Source organism: Schistocerca serialis, chromosome 2 (assembly GCF_023864345.2).
Source record: "Schistocerca serialis cubense isolate TAMUIC-IGC-003099 chromosome 2, iqSchSeri2.2, whole genome shotgun sequence".
NCBI lineage: Eukaryota > Metazoa > Arthropoda > Insecta > Orthoptera > Acrididae > Schistocerca > Schistocerca serialis.
In genome coordinates this window covers 215,385,910-215,399,252 of record NC_064639.1, presented here as the reverse complement: position 1 = coordinate 215,399,252, position 13,343 = coordinate 215,385,910, and the positions used below count along the sequence as shown (strand labels likewise).

The following is a 13,343-nucleotide window of genomic DNA, read 5'->3' as shown; positions in this document are numbered from 1 at the left end:
AGTCAATATAAAACCATCTCGATGAGGTAAATGTTTAAAAAACTCAAGTTCCTCCTGTTTTAGAGGTGATCGTGTTGTGTGCCTAATGCCATCACATGCCGTAATTCCCAATGCCTTGCTCGATTAACGATGACGAAAGCAGTCTCCCAACATTCTTTCTGCTCAGAGCCGTCTTCCATGGATACGTCCATCGTGATGCTCTAACTGTCACTCATCTGAAAAGACAACGAGATTCCGCTCCAATGTCCAATGTTTTCTTTGCGGCCACAACTGTGCTTCTGCGTCAAGGGAAGACGCAACGATGGTCACCTTGCAACCAGTAGGTGCTGTTCCAGAAGTCGTCGCACGCCCGTGTGGGTATCTTGCAGCAAGAAACTCATTTCCTGGCCCAACGTGAAGGTTAGTGTACCAACCTGCGTTGTCGAGCAAACAATACTTCTGACCTTTTGTGCACTAGCCGCGTGGGGCCCCTGAAATCCTGTATGGCGATCAGAATGACTCTCCTGAATTTATAGATTCCGTATTCGCATTACAGCCAAGAGATAAGGACCGACGAAGGCAGCAATATGGCGGAAAGATAAAGCACAGTTTCGATACGCCATGATCCTCCCACTGTCGACTGCCGTGCTGGTAGTGGTTTCAGCTTTTTACAACGGACATAAAACTCTCTTCTCACAATATTCAGCAGTGATTTCTGAATGAGAAACGTTCTGTGTAATCTTTCCTCATTCCGGGAATAGCTAGCTACACATGAGCGGATTTCTGCGACGAGCCAGAGTCGCAGGCCAATTCCGCGGATAATTTTGACCAGTGCGTCCTGCTGGTGTTAGGACCGTCGTATCCGACCGGGTCCAACGGCCCCGCGGCGTGGGTCACAGCACGTGACACTACAGTTCTCACGAGTGCCAATGGCCAATGGCTAGTTACGATTTCAGACGAGTTTAATAATTCTTAACTGCACGTTTAATTACATGCAAGCTCTCGATAGCACATGACAAAATTAATTAGTGTTTACCTCTTCACGGACGCGCTGTTACCCCTGAGCCCCACGCGGACCCGAGCGTTCGCGATGCACGGCGGGAAAGGCGACAAGTGTGACGTCACAAGTTCATTGCGGGGCTCGTATTTCTCGTGGGCCCAAATCCGACTAACTTGCACGCCCTGTCAGTCGGATCTAGGCTCCCAGATTTGCTCGGAGGCCGTGGGCTTTCGTGCGTTACATAAATCGACATCGACAGATACAAGACTGCAGTGAATGCTCGATAGGACAGAAACCATAAGCGACGGATATCAGTTGTCGCGAGACGATAACTCACCGAAATTATGTAGGAAGCTTTTCAGGTATTATTTTGGTAGCAGATTTTGAAATTATTTTACATCATAGAGTGGTAGTTAGTATGTGCGAGAGTAGAAAGAAAATTATTATAGTCGCCTGCGGTTTGAATGCTGTGTACTCATGTACAGGGGATGGTTGGAAACACCGAAACAACAAAAACACAACACATTACCATACCTTGTACGTTGTAGGAAAACTGGCTTTCAAGTCAGCTTCCAGCCGTCTCCCAATGATAAGCACAGCTCCTATGAGGATCCCGAGGCATCTTACAGCATTTTTCCTGTAAAACTGTGCCGAGTTCAGGTAACGATCAAGAGGTGGGTAGCATTTACGCACACTTCTATCCAAAGGAGACCACAAAGGCGAAATAACACCTAGATATCGTGACTGTGGTTGCCAGGGGAGATTCGACAATAGATCCTCGTGCTCACAAAAACAGTCCTGAGGGGTGCGAGTGTGAGCAGAGACCCTGTCATTGCCGGCCGGAGTGGCCGTGCGGTTCTAGGCGCTACAGTCTGGAACCGAGCGACCGCTACGATCGCAAGTTCGAATCCTGCCTCGGGCCTGGATGTGTGTGATATCCTTAGGTTAGTTGGGTTTAATTAGTTCTAGGTTGTAGGCGACTGATGACCTCAGAAGTTAAGTCGCATAGTGCTCAGAGCCATTTGAACCACTTGAAGACTCTGTCATCTTGGAACACAATACCACCAATAGGGAACAAATGTTGTACCATGGGACGGATCCGATCGGCTTTAATAGTCACATAACACCTTGCAGACTAATCACGGTCTCATGAAATAAAACGATATGCCTACCCAAATCGTCACTGAACCCACGCCAGGTTTCATTCTTGGGACGTAAAATGTGCAAACCAAGACTCGCTTGACCAAATGAGTTTCTTCCACTGCTGCACTATATGGTTTCGACACCACGTTGCCCTGTTACTGGCATTTGTATCACTGACAAGTGGTTTTGGAATTCCAGTTCTCGGGCAAGGGTGTGCGTGTTGTCCTTAGCGTAAGTTAGTTTAAGTTAGATTAAGAAGTGCGTAAGCCTAGGGACCTATGACCTCAGCAGTTTGGTCCCATAGTCCTTACCACAAACTTCCAGTTTCCAATTCCAGTTCGCCCTGCAGTTCCCTGCTTCTGGAGCTCCGCTTCCTTCGTATTGTGCCGGCACTGACATGCTTCGCGAACTTGACATTCAGTTCTGACGTGACTTTTCGTCACAGTTCTCTTCAATGGCCGTCTTTCACGATCACTCAACACGCACTTTCGTCCGCGTTGTGACTTGGGAGATTAAGGTTTTCCGCTTTCCCTGTATGCGCTATAAATTTTCGATATGGTGCCTCTTGAAACACCAAATACTTAGGCAACCTTGGTTGCATGGTTACAGAAGGACCCACCATACGGGCACCAACAATTTAGCAACGTTATGGTTCACTGATCTCCGACATAGCGCACTCACAATTGCACAGTACATGTTTCTGACCACAAGTGACACATGACATTACAGAGGTGCCGGTCGGGGTAAAATACAAGAGCGCACACTGCAGGCTTGACTAGAATCTTCATTTATGTTCTGCGGTTTTTCCATGTATTTGTTCAACCACTATATTTCTCGAAAAAAGTCGCACGAATGGTTTTTGTTGGCACACATCATAGTGTTGACATATACATTTCAGTCTCCCGCTTCTTTCAGAGGACCCCATCTATTCTGAAAATTGATCTCTACTTTGGTAGCTTAGCTTTTATTACAATTTGATCCACACCTGGAATAATATCTAGAAATATTTCAAGCACCTCTTCGGACACACGATTTTTGGATTGCAGGCCGCCTAATGTCCGTGGATCAAGTTCCCCAAATAAATTCTTTGGTGGTAAAATTGTATAAGTTTTCCATGGCATCTTGGGTCCACTCCTTCACCATATTTGGAAAAACTAAAACTTGTTGTCAATTGAAATTAAAGCAAACTGAAGGCCCATCCCAGATATCTACTCGCAAGTGCCCAATTGAACAGGCGGGATCTCCGGTTCCATGAACTGTGGGTAACGGCCTGAAAGACGTGTCTCCATTGACGCACAGATGGAGCCTGCTGGTTTTTCAGAATCAGTCGGAAATATTTACGACTCGTCGCCAAAATACTCTCTGTATGGCCAGATAACGTACCCTAGATTTCTTTTCTAAAAAAAGCTCATAAGATAGCGATATAAACGGATACCGATGACGGTATTATACCGTATACAAGTTATAAAAGGGCAGAGCGTTGGTGGAGCGGCCATTTGTACTCATCTGATTAATGTGAAAAGGTTTCCAATGTGAATAAGGCCACACAACGGCAATTAACAGACTTTGAACCCGGAATGGTAGTTGGGGCTGGATGGATGGGACATTCCATTTCTGAAATCGATAGGGCATTCAGTATTCTGCGATCCACACTGCCAAGAGTGTGCAGAGAATGCCAAATTTCAGACATTTCCTCTCACCACGGACAACGCAGTGGCCGACGACATTCACTTAACGACCGAGAGCAGCGCCGTATGCATACAGTTGTCGGAGTTACCAAACAAGCAATACTGGATGAAATATCCGCAGAAATCAATGTGGGACGAACGACGAACGTATCTGCTACAATAGTGCGGCGAAATTTGGCGTTATGGGCTGTGGCAATCAGACGATGGATGCGACTGCCGTTGTTAACATCACGACATCGCTTTCAGCGCCTCTCCTCTTCTCATGACCATATCAATTGGATCTTAGCCGAGAGGAAAACCGTGACCTGGTCAGATGAGTCCCGATTTCAGTTGGTATAATTTGATGGTAGGTTTCGAGCGTGGCGCAAGCCTCACAAAGCTATGGAGCAGAGTTGTCAACAAGGCGCTGTGCAAACTGGTGGTGGATTCATAATGGTGTGCGCTGTGTTTACATTGAGAGGACACGGTCCTCTGGTCCAACTGAAGCGATCATTGACTGCAAATGGTTATGTTGGGCTACTTGAAGACAATTTCCAGCAATTAATGGACTTTGCGCAACAACGATGGATGACAATGCGCCATGTCACCTGTGGCAGAAATGATCGCAATTTGTTTGAAGAACATTCTGGACAATTCGAGCGAATGATTCGGCCACCCAGATAGGCTGACATTAATCCCATCGTACATTTATGGGCCAGAATCGCTAGGTAAGTTCGTGTACAAAATCCTGCACCAGCAATATTTTCACAGTTATGGACTGTTACAGAGCCGATACGACTCCAGTATTTCTGCAGGCAACTTCCAGCGACTTGTCACGTCGAGTTGTTGCACTACGCCAGGCGAAAGGGGTGCGACACGGCATTAGGAGGTACCCCATGACTTTTGTCTCCTCATATAGATGGCGTTATTCCCACTTACTTTGTGCAGTTGCACTGAAATGCTTATCTTTCTCATACGCAGGCGTGTAGTGCAGTTCGTAACTATTTGTTTTCGTAGTGCCTGCACGGTGTTACAATCTTAATGCCGATACCTTCGGTACACAGCAGGGCGATCACCGGAGTGCCACGGACCGCACGTAAGCGGCGGTAGCCAGCGGCAGCGCAGGCCTGCGACTGCGGAGGCGCCGGGGCGGTCGCTCGAACAGCCTTGAACCCGGCGGCCACGCCTTACGTGGAAACAAAACCAGACCGGCCTCACCGCCACCGCACCGCCGCCGCCGCCGCCGCCGCCGCCGCAGCCACTGCCAGCGCCCGGGTTGTTCGACCCCGTGGGGCTGAAGGCGACCAGGTGGCCTTCCCTGCCTCAAGCCGCCAACGCCGTGCCCCACCCGACGCACACTGCCATCTGCGGCGACGCTAAGTCGTGCACTCTGCGGAACATGGATCGTGGTCTTCGTTCACCACAGAATTAATGAATTGCAGCTAATGTAACGTCCCATACCATTACGAGGGTCTATTGCTTGGTGTCCAGCGAAGGAGTCCATGATTTCAAAATTAAATGTCTCGATAACTAGGATGGCTAGACGAGTGCAACAAAAGATACGATTATTGTGAAAGCTACAAGCATTTTATGCATAAGCTGCACAGAAATTTTGAAATACACTGATCGAAAAAAATCGAAGTACCAAGAAGGATTTGTGCCACATAAACTAAGGGGAAACTACAGCCGTAATTTTTCCCGAGGACATGCAGCTTTACTGTATGATTAAATGATGATGGCGTCCTCTTGGGTAAAATATTCCGGAGGTAAAATAGTCCCCCATTCGGATCTCCGGGCGGGGACTACTCAAGAGGACGTCGTTATCAGGAGAAAGAAAACTGGCATTCTACGGATCGGAGCGTGGAATGTCAGATCCCTTAATCGGGCAGGTAGGTTAGAAAATTTAAAAAGGGAAATGGATAGGTTAAAGTTAGATATAGTGGGAATTAGTGAAGTTCGGTGGCAGGAGGAACAAGACTTTTGGTCAGGTGATTACAGGGTTATAAATACAAAATCAAATAGGGGTAATGCAGGAGTAGGTTTAATAATGAATAGGAAAATAGGAATGCGGGTAAGCTACTACAAACAGCATAGTGAACGCATTATTGTGGCCAAGATAGACACAAAGCCCATGCCTACTACAGTAGTACAAGTTTATATGCCAACTAGCTCTGCAGATGATGAAGAAATTGATGAAATGTATGACGAGATAAAAGAAATTATTCAGGTAGTGAAGGGAGACGAAAATTTAATAGTCATGGGTGACTGGAATTCGTCAGTAGGAAAAGGGAGAGAAGGAAACATAGTAGGTGAATACGGATTGGGGGGAAGAAATGAAAGAGGAAGCCGCCTTGTAGAATTTTGCACAGAGCATAATTTAATCATAGCTAACACTTGGTTCAAGAATCATAAAAGAAGGTTGTATACCTGGAAGAATCCTGGAGATACTAAAAGGTATCAGATAGATTATATAATGGTAAGACAGAGATTTAGGAACCAGGTTTTAAATTGTAAGACATTTCCAGGGGCAGATGTGGATTCTGACCACAATCTATTGGTTATGAACTGCAGATTGAAACTGAAGAAACTGCAAAAAGGTGGGAATTTAAGGAGATGGGACCAGGATAAACTGAAAGAACCAGAGGTTGTAGAGAGTTTCAGGGAGAGCATAAGGGAACAATTGACAGGAATGGGGGAAAGAAATACAGTAGAAGAAGAATGGGTAGCTCTGAGGGATGAAGTAGTGAAGGCTGCAGAGGATCAAGTAGGTAAAAAGACGAGGGCTAATAGAAACCCTTGGGTAACAGAAGAAATATTGAATTTAATTGATGAGGGGAGAAAATATAAAAATGCAGTAAATGAAGCAGGCAAAAAGGAATACAAACGTCTCAAAAATGAGATCGACAGGAAGTGCAAAATGGCTAAGCAGGGATGGCTAGAGGACAAATGTAAGGATGTAGAGGCTTGTCTCACTAGGGGTAAGATAGATACTGCCTACAGGAAAATTAAAGAGACCTTTGGAGAGAAGAGAACCACTTGTATGAATATCAAGAGCTCAGATGGCAACCCAGTTCTAAGCAAAGAAGGGAAGGCAGAAAGGTGGAAGGAGTATATAGAGGGTTTATACAAGGGCGATGTACTCGAGGACAATATTATGGAAATGGAAGAGGATGTAGATGAAGATGAAATGGGAGATAAGATACTGCGTGAAGAGTTTGACAGAGCACTGAAAGACCTGAGTCGAAACAAGGCCCCGGGAGTAGACAACATTCCATTAGAACTACTGATGGCCTTGGGAGAGCCAGTCCTGACAAAACTCTACCATCTGGTGAGCAAGATGTATGAGACAGGCGAAATACCCTCAGACTTCAAGAAGAATATAATAATTCCAATCCCAAAGAAAGCAGGTGTTGACAGATGTGAAAATTACCGAATTATCAGTTTAATAAGTCACAGCTGCAAAATACTAACGCGAATTCTTTACAGGCGAATGGAAAAACTGGTAGAAGCGGACCTCGGGGAAGATCAGTTTGGATTCCGTAGAAATGTTGGAACACGTGAGGCAATACTAACCTTACGACTTATCTTAGAAGAAAGATTAAGAAAAGGCAAACCTACGTTTCTAGCATTTGTAGACTTAGAGAAAGCTTTTGACAACGTTAACTGGAATACTCTCTTTCAAATTCTGAAGATGGCAGGGGTAAAATACAAGGAGCGAAAGGCTATTAACAATTTGTACAGAAACCAGATGGCAGTTATAAGAGTCGAGGGCCATGAAAGGGAAGCAGTGGTTGGGAAAGGAGTGAGACAGGGTTGTAGCCTCTCCCCGATGTTATTCAATCTGTATATTGAGCAAGCAGTAAAGGAAACAAAAGAAAAATTCGGAGTAGGTATTAAAATTCATGGAGAAGAAATAAAAACTTTGAGGTTCGCCGATGACATTGTAATTCTGTCAGAGACAGCAAAGGACTTGGAAGAGCAGTTGAACGGAATGGACAGTGTCTTGAAAGGAGGATATAAGATGAACATCAACAAAAGCAAAACGAGGATAATGGAATGTAGTCAAATTAAATCGGGTGATGCTGAGGGGATTAGATTAGGAAATGAGACACTTAAAGTAGTAAAGGAGTTTTGCTATTTGGGGAGCAAAATAGCTAATGATGGTCGAAGTAGAGAGGATATAAAATGTAGACTGGCAATGGCAAGGAAATCGTTTCTGAAGAAGAGAAATTTGTTAACATCGAGTATAGATTTAAGTGTCAGGAAGTCGTTTCTGAAAGTATTTGTATGGAGTGTAGCCATGTATGGAAGTGAAACATGGACGATAACCAGTTTGGACAAGAAGAGAATAGAAGCTTTCGAAATGTGGTGCTACAGAAGAATGCTGAAGATAAGGTGGGTAGATCACGTAACTAATGAGGAGGTATTGAATAGGATTGGGGAGAAGAGAAGTTTGTGGCACAACTTGACTAGAAGAAGGGATCGGTTGATAGGACATGTTTTGAGGCATCAAGGGATCACAAATTTAGCATTGGAGGGCAGTGTGGAGGGTAAAAATCGTAGAGAGAGACCAAGAGATCAATACACTAAGCAGATTCAGAAGGATGTAGGTTGCGGTAGGTACTGGGAGATGAAGAAGCTTGCGCAGGATAGAGTAGCATGGAGAGCTGCATCAAACCAGTCTCAGGACTGAAGACCACAACAACAAACAAAAGTTGGTACGCTGTTTCTACATACTAAAGATGATGTGTGTTCAAACTTCGCACCAGGATCATGAAAGTGACGCTAGTAGCGGCACTATCCGGATGGAAACCAGGATTGTTTAAATACACTACTGGCCATTAAAATTGCTATACCACGAAGATGACGTGCATCCGACGCGAAATTTAACCTACAGGAAGAAAATGCTGTGATATGCAAAGGATTAGCTTTTCAGAGCATTCACACAAGGTTGGCGCCGGTGGCGACACCTACAACGTGCTGACGTGAGGGAAATTTCAAACCGATTTCTCATACACAAACAGCAGCTGACCGGCGTTGCCTGGTGAAACGTTGTTGTGATGCCTCGTGTAAGGAGGAGAAATGCGTACTATCACGTTTCCGACTTTGATAAAACTCGGATTGTAGTCTATCGCGAGACATGTAACCAATGCCCCCCCCCCCCCTACGATCACGCCAGGTGATACGCCAGTATGGCAATGACGAATAGTCGCTTCCAATGTGCGTTCACCGCGATGTCGGCAAACGCGGATGCGACCATCATGATACTGTAAACAGAACCTGAATTCATCCGAAAAATGACGTTTGACCATTCGTGCGCCCAGGTTCGTCGTTGAGCACACCATCGAAGCCGCTCCTGTCCGTGATGCTGCGTCAAGGATAACCGCAGCCACGGTCTCCGAGCTGATAGTCCATGCTGCTGCAAACGTCATCGAACTGTTCGTGCAGATGGTTGTTGTCTTCCAAACGTCCCCATCTGTTGACTCAGGGATCGAGACGTGGCTGCACGATCTGTTACAGCCATGCGGATAAGATGCCTGTCATCTCGACTGCTAATGATACGAGGCCGTTGGGATCCAGGACGGCGTTCCGTATTACCCTCCTGAATCCACCGATTCCATATTCTGCTAACAGTCACTGGATCTCGACTAACGCGAGCAGCATGTAAAAATTTAGCAGCAACAAGTAGTACATGATTACTTCCGTGGGAAGTATGAATAGGTACGTGAAATAATACAGACTGCCCTATTATTCCGTACCTCGGTCGATAGACAATAAGTAAATCAGTGTCACCAATGCAGAGTATATACAGAAATGATAGAAGCAGCATGTAATCTTGTTAGCCACTAGTAACTTTAAACGTGAAATCCTATAAAAAGGGTCAGGATCGTTCCGCTAGTATTACCTATAAGTGTAGTGAGTCCAGCTCGTACGTAGTTGGGTAGCGACAGAGTAAGTCACTACACGCAAGGGATCACGCCTACAACGTGCTGACGTGAGGGAAATTTCCAACCGATTTCTCCTACACAAACAGCAGTTGACCGGCGTTGCCTGGTGAAACGTTGTTATGATGCTTTGTGTAAGGAGGAGAAATGCGTACCATCACGTTTCCGACTTTGATAAAACTCGAACAGTAGCCTATCGCGAGACATGTAACCAATGCCCCCCCCCCTCCCCCTACGATCACGCCAGGTTACGCCAGTATGGCGATGACGAATACACGCTTCCAATGTGCGTTCTCCGCGATGTCGCCAAACGCGGATGCGACCATCATGATGCTGTAAACAGAACCTGGATTCATCCGAAAACTGACGTTTGATCATTCGTGCACTCAGGTTCGTCGTTGAGCACACCAACGAAGGCGCTCCTGTCCGTGATGCTGCGTCAAGGGTAGCCGCAGCCACGGTCTCCGAGCTGATAGTCCATGCTGCTGCAAACGTCGTCGAACTGTTCGTGCAGATGGTTGTTGTCTTCCAAACGTCCCCATCTGTTGACTCAGGGATCGAGACGTGGCTGCACGATCTGTTACAGCCATGCGGATAAGATGCCTGTCATCTCGACTGCTAGTGATACGAGGCCGTTGGGATCCAGGACGGCGTTCCGTATTACCCTCCTGAATCCACCGATTCCATATTCTGTTAACAGTCACTGGATCTCGACCAACGCGAGCAACAAGTAGTACATGATTACTTCCGTGGGAAGTATGAATAGGTGCGTGAAATAATACAGACTGCCCTATTATTCCATACCTCGGTCGATAGACAATAAGTAAATCAGTGTGACCAATGCAAAGTATATAAAGAAATGATAGAAGCAGCATGTAATCTTGTTAGCCACTAGTAACATTAAACGTGAAATCCTATAAAAAGGGTCAGGATCGTTCCGCTAGTATTACCTATAAGTGTAGTGAGTCTAGCTCGCACGTAATTGGGTAGCGACAGTGTAAGTCACTACACGCAAGGGATCATTTCAACGTGTTGAAAAGAATCGTCCCGTGTCCAGGACACGGCAAGGTCTCCCGGAGTGAGGTGTGGCGTTGTTTCCGCGGCTCGTGGCTGGAGACAGAGCAGTGTCTCCTCCACCCTGGAGAGAGAGTACAGCTGGCCGAGATGCGCAGTGAACCGCGAGTTGGCCCAGCAGGCCGCGCCTCTATTATGGCGGCGTGCCCTCGTGGTTCCGCCTCATAACGCTGCTGTGTGCTGTTCCTCGCGTCGCCCGCACCAAGTCTTACGTAACAGCCACCGGGTGTCCGTTGTCCCCTGTCCCCGCTAGCAACGAGATGGTCACCACACGTTGCCTCCAGCACTCGGCTACGCCCCGAACAGGAACTCCACCCACTCGTGGTGTTTACAGACACGTAAATCACGCAGTGGAGGTCACGGCCATGTAGAATTTAGTAGGACTGGTTCTGACAACAGCTCTGACGCAACGGAAGTGGTAACATATGAAAGCAGGATGGAGTGTTTTGTTTCGCAAGGAATGAAGATTAAATTCACTTCTCTCTTTCCACAATCTTTTCTTCCCACTAACAACTATAATATAGTAAGACAAACATCGCTTGGCTTCTTTTTTTACTAAGGTTCCCTACCTCAGTCGGTAAAAACGAAACCCTTATGGGATTATTGTCCGTCTACCTGTCTAAGTCCGCAGCTCGTGGTTGTGCGGTAGCGTTCTCGCTTCCCACGCCCGGGTTCCCGGGTTCGATTCCCGGCGGGGTCAGGGATTTTCTCTGCCTCGTGATGACTGGGTGTTGTGTGTTGTCCTTAGGTTAGTTAGGTTTAAGTAGTTCTAAGTTCTAGGGGACTGATGACCATAGATGTTAAGTCTCATAGTGCTCAGAGCCATTTGAACCTGTCTAACTGTTAAAAACCCTTTTTCTCAGTAAAGGCAGACATATCAAGTTGAAATTTATACCAACAACTAAGGTCTACACCAGTATAATATCGAGACTTCTAAGTCAATGCGGCAACGGCCTTGTCGTAGTGGACACACCAGTTCACATCAGATCACCGAAGTTAAGCGCTGTCGGGCGTGGGTGGTACTTGGATGGATGACCATCCGGGCCGCCATGCGTTGTTGCCATTTTTCGGGGTGCACTCAGCCTCGTGATGCCAATTGAGGGTCTACTCGACCGAATAGTAGCGGCTCCGGTCACAGGAAACCATGATAACGACCGGGAGAGCGGTGTGCTGACCACATCCTCAGCTGAGGATGACACGACGGTCGGATGGTCCCGATGGGCCACATGTGGCCTGAAGACGGAGTGGTTTTTATAAGTGAATGCAGTCAAAATGTAGGGCTATTTGGGTCATATATTTTGATATTCGCAAACTCTTATCAAAACGTGTAAGATACTTCCCATTGACCTAGAATCAGGAACTTTGGCAGGAAGCAAGGTTTTCCAGCACAACTAAAAGAAAAAAATCCGAAAGTTGTTAATATGTAATTCTAACATACGAAAAATAATTGTTACTTGTTATCTGATTCAGTATCTGTGTACCTGTCTGTTAAAACACCTTTACCTCAGGAACACGTAGAAGTACGAAATTGAAATTTATGTTAAATACTAAGGTCTGTGCTCTCTGGGTGGAGTAGAAGTTAATCTTCAAAGTCAATATACTGAAAAGATAGGGCCATTTATGTCACATATTTGGATAATCGTAAATTTACTCATTAAAATTTATAGGGTACTTCCCGTTGAATTAGAATCACGAAATTTGTCAGCACAATGCAAGTAGAGGTAAAAATCAGGGAAGTTTTAAATTTTTAATTATCTCACAAGAAATGTTTTTGGCACATGTTACCCGGCTTCAGACTAAAAAATTAAAACATTCTCGAAAGCCTTGGAAATCCCGGGACCGATACCTTGCCAGTATCAATGTCGATAACATGCAAAAATCGTAGAGATTATCGATTGCCTGGATGGATTAACTGTGTAGACACGTAACTAAGTTTGTAGGCGACCCTCAGGGCACGATTTCTACTCTCGTCTATTCTTTTTTCTCTCCTTTTTTTCTGGAGGGGGGAGGGGAGGGGATTCCGATTTTTCATCTCTTGCTAGAGCACATCTGGACATCTTCCGAACCAAATGTAATTACCACGAACGATAGTTCTTCAACACGGCCAAGATCTAGTCAAAAACACAGAAGTCGAGTGGACTGAAATGTTACCATCATCCTTCATTGTCCCTATAATTCACAAAGGAGGTATACTTTTATCACTGCACACTTTGCCCCTTTCTGTGTTTCGAAACGTTAAATTGTGAATACTGATAACGAGAGCGCGTGTGATCCTACATTTCTTTTATTAAATCGAACAACAAACATCGCTGACAACTCAAACTTTTGGTGGCGTCCATATGCTTGTAGCACACATGTACAGAGCACGTGCATCAAACCTCCAGTGGTGACAGATCACGTAGTGGGGAACAACTTCTGTAAGAGACGAAACCCTCGCTGACGCTTCCCGTCGACGATGGGGATTTTTTATTGTTCACTGGCCCTGGGATGTTTAGATGTCGTCGAACTAGTAGGATCTAATAACCTGGTGTTCTA

General features: G+C 45.8%; 1 protein-coding gene and 1 pseudogene across 1 annotated transcript in view; one reads left to right on the top strand and one right to left on the bottom strand.

Moving 5' to 3' along the window:
* LOC126456955 (mucin-12-like) overlaps window positions 1-13,343 on the bottom strand; it is a 491,377-nt gene that overhangs the window by 94,037 nt on the left and 383,997 nt on the right. The window lies entirely within an intron of this gene.
* LOC126459021 (5S ribosomal RNA) lies at window positions 11,754-11,871 on the top strand (annotated as a pseudogene).